Here is a 12,586-nt window from a genome sequence, read left to right as displayed (position 1 = left end):
GCCTGATTGTTCTAAATTATTGCGCTGGCTCAAACGCTAGTTGGTAACCGTGGCAACAGAAACTCAGAACATACGTTATTTCACAGTTTATTTATCACAGCGGCAAGACAGTAGACAACATGAGTGATTTTATAGTTTCCTTTAACCACATTTAATGATCAGAGTGAATGGTGGATAATATTTCTTGCAATAAAAACGATTTAGGAAGCTATCTGCGGACTTTGAGTCTTTGAAACAAAATTTGGCATCATCCTCTGGACACACACAAGCGGTAAGAGGTGCACTTGCCCTCTGAAACGATACTTTGTATCACGTAACATAACGTTAAGCAATCATGTCACTTCCCTCCTCTGATTAGGTCTAATATAACAGTTGCGCCGACCAAGCTGCAGGTTCTGTGGCCAGAGCCGGTTACCTTGGCAACGCGTCACAACGAGCGATATTAAATAGTCCACTCAGCCGCGTCTTGTGAAAAACTTACGATGTTAACGGTAAAAAAAAAAAACCCAACATTAACGTATTAATAATTGATTTAATAGTTATTTCTTTCTTAAGTGACCATGGTATATGCGGGATAATGCCCTTCGAGGTGTCCATTATCAGAAATGAATGGACGACGCGGAGGCGTGAACCGTCGTGAAGATATTCACATCAGGTGAATTTGTAAGTTGTATAATAGGCTACATTTCGCGCCTCTTACAAGCGATAGGAGCTGTACGGGCGCATCTCTGCACCCCGTACGTGTGTTTTTCCCGGGTTAGGAGGGAAGAAGTTATGACGTCGTGACGCAATCAGGACACGCTCCGAAGGCTAGACCGTCCCATTTACCGATAGTTGATGCGGCCGACGGAGGATCCTCCGCAGGACCCAGCCTACAGAGACCGCGTAGGCTGGGTCCTCCGAAGGATGCAGCCCCTGAATTGGGACACACCTACTGTCTCTGCCGTCTGATAACTGATGACGAAAACACAGCCGTAGCCGTGGAGACGACCTCGGAGAGTCCTGATCCAGAAACAAAGTTCACAGGAGTAGGGGGGTGATGGGGGAGGAGATGGGGCCGGAGCATCTTGTCTGCAAAACATCCAGGAGAGTGGAGAGACACCAGCCTTGGGAAGGCCAGCTATCTCAGGGAGCCAATGAGTCGTGCTGCAGGCTTACCTAAGTGAAATCAGTCCTCACTGTGGACAGCTGAACCAGGCTCAGGCTCAGGCTCAGGCTCAGGCTCAGGTTCAGGCTCAGGTTCAGGTTCAGGCTCAGGCTCAGGCTCAGGCTCAGGTTCAGGTTCAGGCTCAGGCTCAGGCTCAGGTTCAGGTTCAGGTTCAGGCTCAGGCTCAGGCTCAGGCTCAGGTTCAGGTTCAGGCTCAGGCTCAGGCTCAGGTTCAGGCTCAGGTTCAGGCTCAGGCTCAGGTTCAGGCTCAGGCTCAGGCTCAGGTTCAGGCTCAGGCTCAGGCTCAGGCGTAAAAACGGCGTTCTGCTCCTTTAAAGCAGCAGAGCTCAGGCCTCAGAGCTCGCTCGCCCGGCTCTCCTCTCTCTCCCACTTATGAATAATAAAAATCGGAGCTGAATTATTAATGCAGATTTTTGCACACAATCTGCAGGGGCCATTATCCAGATCTGTGATGGATCTCATTTAATTCTGACAGATTAGATGGATCCACAGTCCTGCCTCTATTGAGGGAAGCAGACCTGCTGAGGTGATTACACAAAGATAATCTGGAGTCGTCTTGATTAGCGGCGAGCTGAAAGGTTAGAGTAAAATTTTCCATATGAATGAGACTGAGCTTTATTTCTGTCGGACGGCGGAAATGTCAGCTCTCTGACGGACGGATTGGGGGGGGGGGTCCACCCCGATGCCCCGCCCCCGTCTATCTGTGAAAGGTCGGGGTTCAGACGGCGAGGCCGAATGAGCGCTCAGATATCCACTTATCTTTTGAAAGCCCACAAACGAGGTAATCCTCTTATTTGACACCTCGACCAGACGCTCATTACTTGCAGCACTTTCTGCAGCCGACTGCTCGAAATTTCATGTCAAGACGAGTTTCCTTCTGTTTCATTTATACAAAATATGAAGCAGAGCGGAGAAAAAGGCCCTGAGCGGCAACACAACACACCCGCAGCCACCTCAGCTCAGACTAACTAAGAGTAAACCCACATCAACACTAATCTGCCCTTAATTTACACCAACACCCACAAAAGCAGGGAGTGGAGTTAATTTCATTTTGTAAAATCACCAAAAGAAACTGCTCGTGAGTGCCTCCCTTCTAACAAAACACAATTAAAGACACAGAAGCTGTAATTCAGAGAACAGTGTGAAAAAAAACAGCTGTTAAACAAAGGCACAGTAACCGCTAACTGCTGCTAACTGCTGCTAACTGCTGCTAACTGGACCCTCTGCTGGAGCTCCTAGCCGCTGTTAGCTAGTTAGCTCAGTTAGCCGTGCAGCGAGGATTGTTGGTGTCCTGATCAGGACTGAAAAAAGCTTCTGGCTTTTAGAATATTGATGGTAAATAATGATGATTGAATGCATCAACAGTCTGATCACCTCCAACTCGAATATTCAATAAAGTTGGGTTTAACACTGAGAACCTCGCCATATGGCTGCGTTTTGATAAGATTTGATTGACAGCAGCAACATCAGAAAACATCCCAACAGACAAGCCTGAATGCACCTGGTTTTCAAACTGCGGTTTGTGGGTTCAATAACGGACACTGAAGCTCAGCTTTCGGCCAGTAAATGAAAAAAATTTCAGAGAATCGAGAGTTCACATCAGACGCTGTTGGTCACAGTGTGAAAGATGTGCAGCTGCAAATAAAGCTGAGTTTAGATTTTGACTATTTTCTTCTCTACAAACGTGTAAAAACAGTGAAAACTGCTGATTACGCGTTACAGGGTCCAAGGTGACGTCTTCAAACGTCTTGATTTATGCAACCGACAGTCCAAAAAACAAAGATTTTCAGTGTATTGATGATGTGAAACACAGAAAAGGACAAATCCAGGAGGACAAATCCAACAGGGCGTCCAACAAAGTCCAACAAACGAAGACTAAAAAACACAGGAAACACTTCAGAGGGCTGAAACGCTGAGGAACAACGACCAGCAGGCACGAACAGCACACCTGGAGGGACAGGTGACGCCAATCAACAACACAGGAGGTAAAGGAAAGATGACACACGGGGAAAACTTTCAGCATAAAAGAGGAAACAACAAAACTAAGAGCTGCTGATGGTGTTTCTTCAAAAATGAATTATTGATGTTTCAGTTTCATACGTGAATAACATCCACGAATAACCAAAAACTAGAAGCCCGTTGGAAGCGACAGTCGTGCTTTTTCTAATAGAAAAATTAAGAACATTTAAGGGATGAACAGCGTTTTGGCTTCTTGTGAAGAAGAAGAAGATGATATGATCCCCGCTTCACTTCCCTTCACCTGACACCTCCGCTAGTCTTTAACTGGAAAGAAAGAGAAAATAAAAGGCCTCGACGAATCAGCCGACACCCCGCGAGGCTGATTGTTGTGTGCGTGCTCTCGTCTTATCTGCGCTCGTGTGATCACAGCCGCTGTTAAACTCCCACGGCAAATCACAGAGAGGAAGCAACTCCCCAGAGAGCGCCGAGAGAACAGAGGCGCTAAAAAAACCAAAAGCATCAATTAACATGTCAGAGGAGGCAGGAGAGCTGGAGTGCAGCTCCAAAACACTCCAGCATCCCCCGAGGAAATCCAACTATCTGCGGATGTTCTTTAAAGCGCCGTGAACACGTGTCAGTCATCACGGCAGGGCCTGATGACGTCACTGGTACTGTAAAAAACACACCAGTAATCAATCTGCTCTCCAAGTCTCTGATCTCTGTCCCTGTCCTGGTCTGATTGGGTGTTGATCGACGTCATGTGATCCACAAAGACGGCCTCTCAAAATAAAACGAGAGGCAAACGGCCAAATGAGCCTCAGCGTCAACATGAAGTACTGAACTTAGTTTCATATTGTATCTGCGTTTTTTGCTTCTTTGTGACCTAAAAATGAGAATTTGTACCTTTATTTGATAACTTTAGTTACTTTACAGTTTAAGAAGTCATTAAAACGAGCTCCACCAAGCTGCTGCTTTACATTAACGCGATGGACGGCGGGCTGAAGGTGCGAGGCGGCGGCGCGTACGTGGGTGTCGTCACTGTTCCCTCAGCGCGCCGCGGATGTTCTGCGTCTGTTAAAGGTTAAAGAGAAGCGCGAGCCCGAGCCGGCGTGCAGATGTTCCTCTTGACACGAGCCGCAGCGTGGTGTGATCCCGTCAGAAGATCAGTCAGAAAACCAAACCTGAAGCCTGCTCGGCTTTATCAGAGGAAATCATCGGCCTTTAATAGTTTTTTAATGAGTTTGTGGAATGCACTCTGGCGACAGTCTAATAAAGGACAAGCTCTGCACAGAGACTCAGGCTGAATAATGTATAAGGGCAGAGGTAGCACTAATGAAAAGATGATGAGAGGCATTCCTGCGAGAGGGAGAGCGAGCGAGAGGAAAGGTGCCAGGAAAAGTTGAAAGAGAGGCCCAATTAATCTTCATGTGCTTACAGAAGAAATTAAACAAAGGCGGGAAAAAGGACGAGGGAGAGAATGGCAGTTTGAGGAAAAAGCAGCGAGACCTGCGGAGCGGGAAGAGAGCGCCGAGGTGAACAAAGAGACTCGGCGATCTGTTCTAATGATTTCATGTGAGAGCGAAGAAAAGGCTCCTAAAGGAAAGTTACGTCAAGTTCAGGAAACTTCACACACCAGGAAGCTTCCTCTGTTTGTGTGTTTTACTCAAGGAAAGACTGGAGAAGGTAAGGGAAGGAAAAAAAGAAAAGAAAGGAAAGCACGTGAAGGTAAGGAAGGGAAAGAGGATGTACGGCAGGAAATGACAGGGGGAGGTAATGAGGATGCAGGGAAAAAATGAGGGAACAGAAATGACAGAAAAGGAAATAAGGAAGGAACTGAAGCGGAGAAGAGGGTGTAGGGAAGGAAATGATACAGAAAGACTGATGGAGGCAAAAAGGAAGGAGGAGGTATGAAAGGAAAGTGAGAAGAAATAAGGAAGGGAAGATGGAAGAAAGGGTGGAATAGGGAAGTGAAGGAAGAAATAAGGAAATCAGAAAAGAGGAAGTAAAGAAGAATAGGAGACATAAAGGAAGGAAAACAGGCAGGAAAGAAAAGGACAAGAGAGAGAAGGAAAGGAGGAGGAAGGAAAGAAATGAGAAGGTAGGAAAGGTAATAAGGAGGAAGGAAATAAACAAAAGAAAGGAAAGTAGGAGCAAAGAAACAAAAAGGAGAGGGGTGAAGGGAAAGAAAAGAAAATTAAGGCGAGGTAGGTGAGGGGAGTGGAAGTAGGGAAGGAGAGGAAAAGAGGAGGCAGAAGGGAATGAAAGGAGGGAATTAAAATTGAGGAGGTAGGAAAGGAAGAAAGGATACAGAGAAATAATGAGGAGGAGGACAGAGAGAAGAAAAAAAGGAAATGAGGAGGTCTAGGAAGGACTGAAGGAGGTAAGAAAGCAAAGGAGAGGTAGAGAAGGAAATGTGTGTTTGGTGAAGGAAGGATCTCTGTGTGTGTGTGTGTGTGTGTGTGTGTGTGTGCTCACATTTCACGGCTGACTTCCTTCGCTGCATCTTAACATCACACGTTAGTTCAGCTCTCATGGCTTTAATCTATCCGAACATCCTTCAACAATTATCTGCACTCATTAATTCCTCTCTCTCTCTCTCTGCTCGTCATCTGTCCGCCTCGACCGCTCGCCCATCCGCCATGTTTGTGATGTCACGTCCGTGTAACCTCATCGTGTAGAAATGCAAACACGCGTGAAGAGTCTGCTGTTCGCCGCACCTGAGCCGCCTCTGATGAACCGAGGTCGGACGTGGTGTCAAACGGCGTCGACTGTTCGTGTTTCATCAGCGGCGTCGATTGAAGGGAAGTGAAGCGCGAGTGGCGAGTCGGTATGTAAATGAGAACAAGGAGGAATGAGGAGGCTGGGAAGGAGAGGAAATGAGGAACTTGAGAGAGGTGGGAAAAGAGAGGAAGCTGTAGGAAAGGAAATAATAAGGGTGGGAAGGAAAGGAGGAAGTAAGGAAGAAAAGTAAGCCTGAAGGAGGCAAGAGACAAGGATGCATGGAAGTAAAAGAAAAATAAATGAGGCAGGAAACAAGGAGGCAAGAAAGAAAACCAGACAAGGCAAGGAAAGGAGGAGGTAATGAAGGAAATGTGTATGATGGAAGAGAAATAAGGAAGTAGAGGAAAAGATGAGATAGGAAAGGAAATGAGGAAGGAAATGGGACAGTGCGACAGCAAAAAAAGGAAGAGGATGATAAATGAGAAGATGTGGATGAAAAAGGAGTTGAGAGGAGGTGGAGGAGGCCAGAAAGGAAAGGAAGAAGAGGAAGCAGGGAAGGAAAGGAGGAGACATGGATAGGGATGAGGAGATAGGAAAGGAAAGAGGAGAGAGAGACAGTCTGAGGAGGTGAAGACAGAGTTGTGTCTCTAAACGTCCGTCCAGACGAGCAGCAGCAGGTTTTTCACTTCAGTTTGCTGTTTTTCTTTTTTTGGGCAGCGATTAAACTCTAATGAAAGTGTCGAACAGGAGGGCGGAGGGATGGCGGAGGGATGGCGGAGGGAGGGCGGAGGGAGGGCGGAGGGAGGGCGCAGGAGCGAGGATTAACGCTGAGGTTATCGCGCCCAGGTGGAAAGATCAACTCTCATTTCCATAAACTGCCACTTACTGCGGGCCCCGCTGTGTTCGGCCCCCCAAAACCTGCTCATTTATTCCTCCACGCTCAGCCGGCAGGGGTCAGAGGTCACGGCCCGATAAGTAGCGGTGACCTCAGAGGTGGCGTTTGTTCTGGGTTCAACATTCAATGGACCTGAATTACAGGCTGGAAAATACAACATGTGCTTTAAAGTGATGTTAAAGCGCCTCATTAATACGTTTTTTAAAGGGACTGTTGAGAGAAAGTTAACCTCCATTTTCAAATGATTAAAGTTCAGACTGTCGCTGAAGTTCAGAAGAAGAGCTTCTCAAATTTAAGACTTTACCGAGAACAGGGTCAAGAAAAGGACATTTTTAATAACTGTCCCTGAACAGAGTTTGGATCCGCAGACATGAACGATGCTTTGTTGATCGTCGTCGACAAATTCCTTCATAAGATCAATGAAATCTGTCTTTATGTGCCAAATTTCACCAAAACTCAACGTGATGAACTGATTTCACGGTGAAATGTTGTTTTAAACGTCGGTGCAGATGTAGAGACTTTTGATCTGATCACAGCGATCAATACACCGTTCAATGAATGAGTGAGGAGATCAGAGCTGCGTCACATCTGGATCACTGACTGGACCTTTAATGAAGGGAGATTCTCAGACTGAGTCAGTGCCGGACGACGTTTCAGGATCCTTTAAAGAGCTACAGTGTGATTTACTGGGATCGTCCAGCAGCAACTACAGGAGCCCAGGAGGGACAAACCAAACCCTGACTCCAGAGAGCAAACATGTCAGATAAAGGTAGTGGAGTAAAAAGTGCAGTATTTGCCTCTGTAATGGAGTAGAAGTACAAGGATGCATAAAATTCTAATACTTTAAATACTTCAATCAAGTACAAGTATCATGAATTCAGCTCTCATTTGATCCATTGTTACAATACAAAGTGATTAGTGTAAAGACTGAAAAGTCTTTCATGACCCCCGCTGTGTGTGTGTGTGTGTGTGTGTGTGTGTGTGTGTGTGTGTGTGTGTGTGTGTGTGTGTGTGTGTGTGTGCTCACATTTCACGGCTGACTTCCTTCGCTGCATCTTAACATCACACGTTAGTTCAGCTCTCATGGCTTTAATCTATCCGAACATCCTTCAACAATTATCTGCACTCATTAATTCCTCTCTCTCTCTCTCTGCTCGTCATCTGTCCGTCTCGACCGCTCGCCCATCCGCCATGTTTGTGATGTCACGTCCGTGTAACCTCATTGTGTAAAAATGCAAACACGCGTGAAGAGTCTGCTGTTCCCCGCACCTGAGCCGCCTCGGATGAACCGAGGTCTGACTGTTCGTGTTTCATCAGCGGCGCCGACTGAAGGGAAGTGAAGCGCGAGCGGCGAGTCGGTATGTAAATGAGAACGAGGAGCCGCTACACACAGGGAGGAATGAGGAGGTGTTTAAGGGAAGGTAAGCAGGTGAGGGAGAAGGAGAAGGTGTTGCTCCTCATGACATCTGAAGACAGCGAGCAGCAGCTGAACGACAAAATCCTCCTGACCGGCTCAGAAAGTTGGATCCTTTGATGAAAATCATTCTAAAACAGCTAATCTGAACATTTGAATCCATAAACCCACAGATTGAGTCTCTGGAGGACTGAACACCTTCAGCAAACTCCTCAGAATGACTGAGCTGCAGAGGTCACCTGCGACACAAAGTTTGACTTCCTTCTCTCAGGTAGCAGGTTAGCGCCACCGTTAGCTTAACCACACAGAGAATCAGGGATTAGCCTCATGCTAATTTCCTGTGCAGTCCTGAGCCGCCGGCAGAATATTATCCGGCTCAGGTTTTATAAAGAAGTTGAGCGGCGTCCTCCTCAGCTGGACTGTGTGCAGACTTTGGATAAATCCAGCTGGCTTTGTGTTAATATTGTTCTCTCTGACTTATCCTCCATCACTTCTCCTCTCTGTGGAAGAAGCAGTGGCCCCGGCGCCCAGGGCCCTCGCTGCCATCTTCTATTATTTATGAATCTGATTAATAATCTGCCGCCCTGCTGCAGGAGAAGCTGAGATCCATAAAAGCACCCAGAAGAAAAGCAGCAGCAGTGTGTAATTCCACTTCAGCGCTCTGCTGAGAAGAAAAGAAATCATGGTCTCCCTCATGCTTAATGAGAATAAAAGGCGAGACAATGCCGCTTGAAATCCCAGACTCAGCTTGTTAAACTGAACTTTTTATCGAGGTACAATCAGAGCAGCGGGGAGGTTAAACACCGCTGGGGGTTGATGTGGTTGGCTGCATAGAGGGTCCTCAGGAGGAGGCGAGGAGACGGAGGAGGTTGAGGAGCAAGACAACAGACCGCCACCGAAACCTGCAGAGGGAGGCGCAACCAGTGTCTGCTAACACTGCACAGCAGAAACACTCAGGTCAGGCAAAAACATCGAGAATGTCTTCAGTCTTTAGTTTCCAGAGCGTTGAATCGTCCCCCGACGCCACAGATTCACCCGATGCACCTGTTCATTCAAATGAAGACTGCTCACCTGGTGCAGAGGCTAAAAAGGTTTCCTGACATCACCCACAGAAAAACACCTTTCCCAGAGTCTGGAAATGATTCACGGGGATCGAACCACCGACCTTCTGATTGGTGGATGTATTGTTCTACCTGCTGAGCTACAATGCTGGATTACTGAGCAGGCAAGGCAGGCAACCACCCAGGGTCCCCGGAACTCCTGAGACCCTGAAGGCCTCAGCGCTGCAACACCTGGTTTAAGGTAACTCTACAGAACATGTGCCAAGAGGCCCAGCTTTATCATGACGCCTTCAAAGCATGACAGACGTGTCTGTCCGGGGTCCCGTGGGAGGCACAGTCGGGCTACGGTGACATTAGGTGAAAAGTCAGGGGATTACCACGTTCACAAAGACCATGAATGCACCAAATTGCACGACAATCCATCCAGTAGATGTCGTGACTTTTCACTCTGAGCTACAAAGGTCAGCTTCATAGTGGGACGAGAGGACACACCAGTGTCCCCACAGCCAGTCGGATTCTTCCTCTGACAACACATCCCATAGTTTAGATATTTCAGTGGTGGAACACCTGACCAATGCTGCCATCCCTCGAGCTGCACCGCTGTTAGCATCGAAGGCTAAACAAATGGAATTAAGTGAAAAATGTGATTTTGAATGATCTTTATTTCTTGAACAGAACCTGGACGTCCTGGTTTCATGTCGGCTCTCTTCTGGTTCTCCTTCCTCCCAGTTCCTCTCCCACTAAAGCTGACAGCTGCATCCTGTTTGTTCATCCAGTTCAATCCACACGTAAAGCGTATACATCGAGCCAAGCTAAACAGTCTAATGTGCAATTAAGGAAAAGAGAAAGAGTGTAATCAGCACAATGACTGACTGTCAGAGTTTATCATGTTTATTCTCAGCTGAACAACACAGTTATGGGGTTTTAATTAGCGACCAGGCAGCTCAGAGCTCGGCTCGTCTTCTGAAGGGTTAGCCAGTGTTTGCTGCTCTCTGAGGACCGCATGTCCTTAAAACTACAGGAAGTCAGCTTCCACTGTTGGCGATGCCTTTGACCGCTCCATCGAAACACCCACGTCAGACCAGACTCGGCTGTTATGTCAGAGTACAGAGTGTGTTTTCGTCCAGTTGGGATGATACAGGGCGCGTTGACCTGGACGTACAGCAGACACTCTGCACGCCATCCTGACATGACCTCTGTCTTCAGGGCCCGTCCGGCTCCTAACGAGCTTACCGGCACTGACTGACTGGCTGCATTCTGGACTGATTCCAGTCCAACCAGTGGCAGGTTTAGGCTCACAGTTCACAGTTTTCTCTGCCCTCTCGGCGTCTCGCTGAGCGTCCTCAGGGCCGACATTTTCCAGAGGATTCGCCAAAGACCGCGGAGGAGTCACTAAAGGCTCCGTCATCACACCGCGAGGATGACAGCGATTTTATCAGCTGCAGCCAAAATCAAGCTGTCAGAGCTGCGAGGGTTTAATGGAGAAAGAGAGAAGCTGAAGGAGGGAACGCTGAAATGACCAGGCTGTGTGAGTCCTCGCCGCTCTGCATTTTAATTTCCCCTCCATGATTCAGCCCTTATGTCTCCATCAGCTCCGTGTGAGTGATAGCTCGTCTGGATTCATCATTCAGGGAGTTTCTTAAATTAAATTTCTGTTTTTAAAGTGTTTGCTGGATGTTCCGGCTGGTAAAGCGTGGACACTCCGGCTAATCGTCTTTTAACAGCAGCAGGAAAACAGATTCATTATTAACGTTGATGCCAGATGAAGCAGCAGTGCAGATGACACGGTTTAACTGACTTCAGGTCAGTGTCTGAGCGAGGAGCTGAGCCCAGCCTGCCACCCGGACCCTCCCCCAAATACATTAAGAGGAATAATCCGATGGTTTGTGATAATGAAGGCAGGCTCAGGGTTTCCATGAGAGTCTGCACGTTAGTCTTGAATATTTGTTCTGAGCAGGTGAAGTTTTGTCCTGATGGTGGCGCTCACGCAGAGGTCAGCTGGTCTCCAGACGGTAAACTCTCAGAGGGACGATAATCACTGTGTCCGTCCGTTCATTCGGCTCTTTGTACGATGTCTGATGCTGAACGGCCTCCGGATGCATCAAAATAAACAAAATCTTATGCCTTGGAAAACTGATCCAGGATCTGCCATGAACGATCCAATCAGAGCCCAGCTATGCTTTTTTCAGACAGCCTTTGACTTTATTTCTTCATCTCCCTCCTGGCGTCTTTTTTCTTCCTCCTCCTCTCTTCCTCCGCTCCTCTTTCTCCTCCTCTTCTTCCTCCTCTTTTTGTCCACCTCTTTTCCTCTTCCTCTCCATAACTCCTATTTTTCCGTCCTTCCACCTCTTTCCTCCCTTCCTCCCGGTTTCCCCTCTCCTCTTCCTCTCCTCCGCCCCCTCTTTCCCCCCCGTCAGGTCATTTTTCATGCGTGTCATCTGCCGGATGTCACACCTGAGCAGCGTGTCTCTCTCTGCTGAAGATCTATGGGCCCTGGATTTCATATTTTCAGCTTATTCACCTCGTCGTTTGTTTTCATCTTTTTTTTTTTTTTTTTTTACTGATGCGGGTCATTTGGCGTCATTTTCACATTTCCGCTGCACAAACACTCATACATTACAGCTATGTGCCTTCCCCCTCGCAGGCTGCCATAGTCTGCGGCGAGAGGAGGAAATCTGTTTCCACCACGTGCTGATTTACAGCGAGCTGCCGGTGGAGGCTGATAGATATTTGTTTCCTCGCGGCCGCCGGGAGTCAGATGGCGACTGCTGCTGAGTCTTCATATCCTCGACGCCGCCTGACGAGCTCTCACATCCTCATACGGAAAGTTTCTAATCAGATATGATTCATAAAGGAAAACAAAGCGTTTGACTCGGCCGTGGCGTGAATGATGACAGCGGAGGATTCCTTCAACAGGAACAGGTGAACTGTCGCCTTCAAACCAAACGTCCACACACAGATGCTCTTTGATCTGCGTGAAGAAAAGGAAAAGAAAACCAGAACATCTTAATTAATTATCTACGACTCCACAAGAAGCTGCTGAAAAAGACAGAAATCTTTAAAAACTGATAAGAGTTAAAAGAGCAAAATCATAAACTGTTTATCTATGCTAATGTTAACACGCACACACAAACCATATGCTAACGCTAGCAGCTAATCCAGCTATGTTTCTACTGTGAGCGCCCAAAGCTACGTCACAGAGGCGTAACGGCAGGATCGTCCATTAATCGTGTGTCTGCTCATGTGCTTCATGTCCGTCCTGCAGGCTGTTCACTGTCCTCTCAGTCTGTTAGCATCAGATCATGTGTGTAACCGCCTTCCGCCATTTTAGCTTTAGCACACGCAGCAGACAGCTCAGCTCTTTCACT

Source organism: Chaetodon auriga, chromosome 9, assembly GCF_051107435.1.
Source record: "Chaetodon auriga isolate fChaAug3 chromosome 9, fChaAug3.hap1, whole genome shotgun sequence".
In the NCBI taxonomy this organism is placed as follows: Eukaryota; Metazoa; Chordata; class Actinopteri; order Chaetodontiformes; family Chaetodontidae; genus Chaetodon; species Chaetodon auriga.
This window is presented reverse-complemented; position numbering follows the sequence as displayed.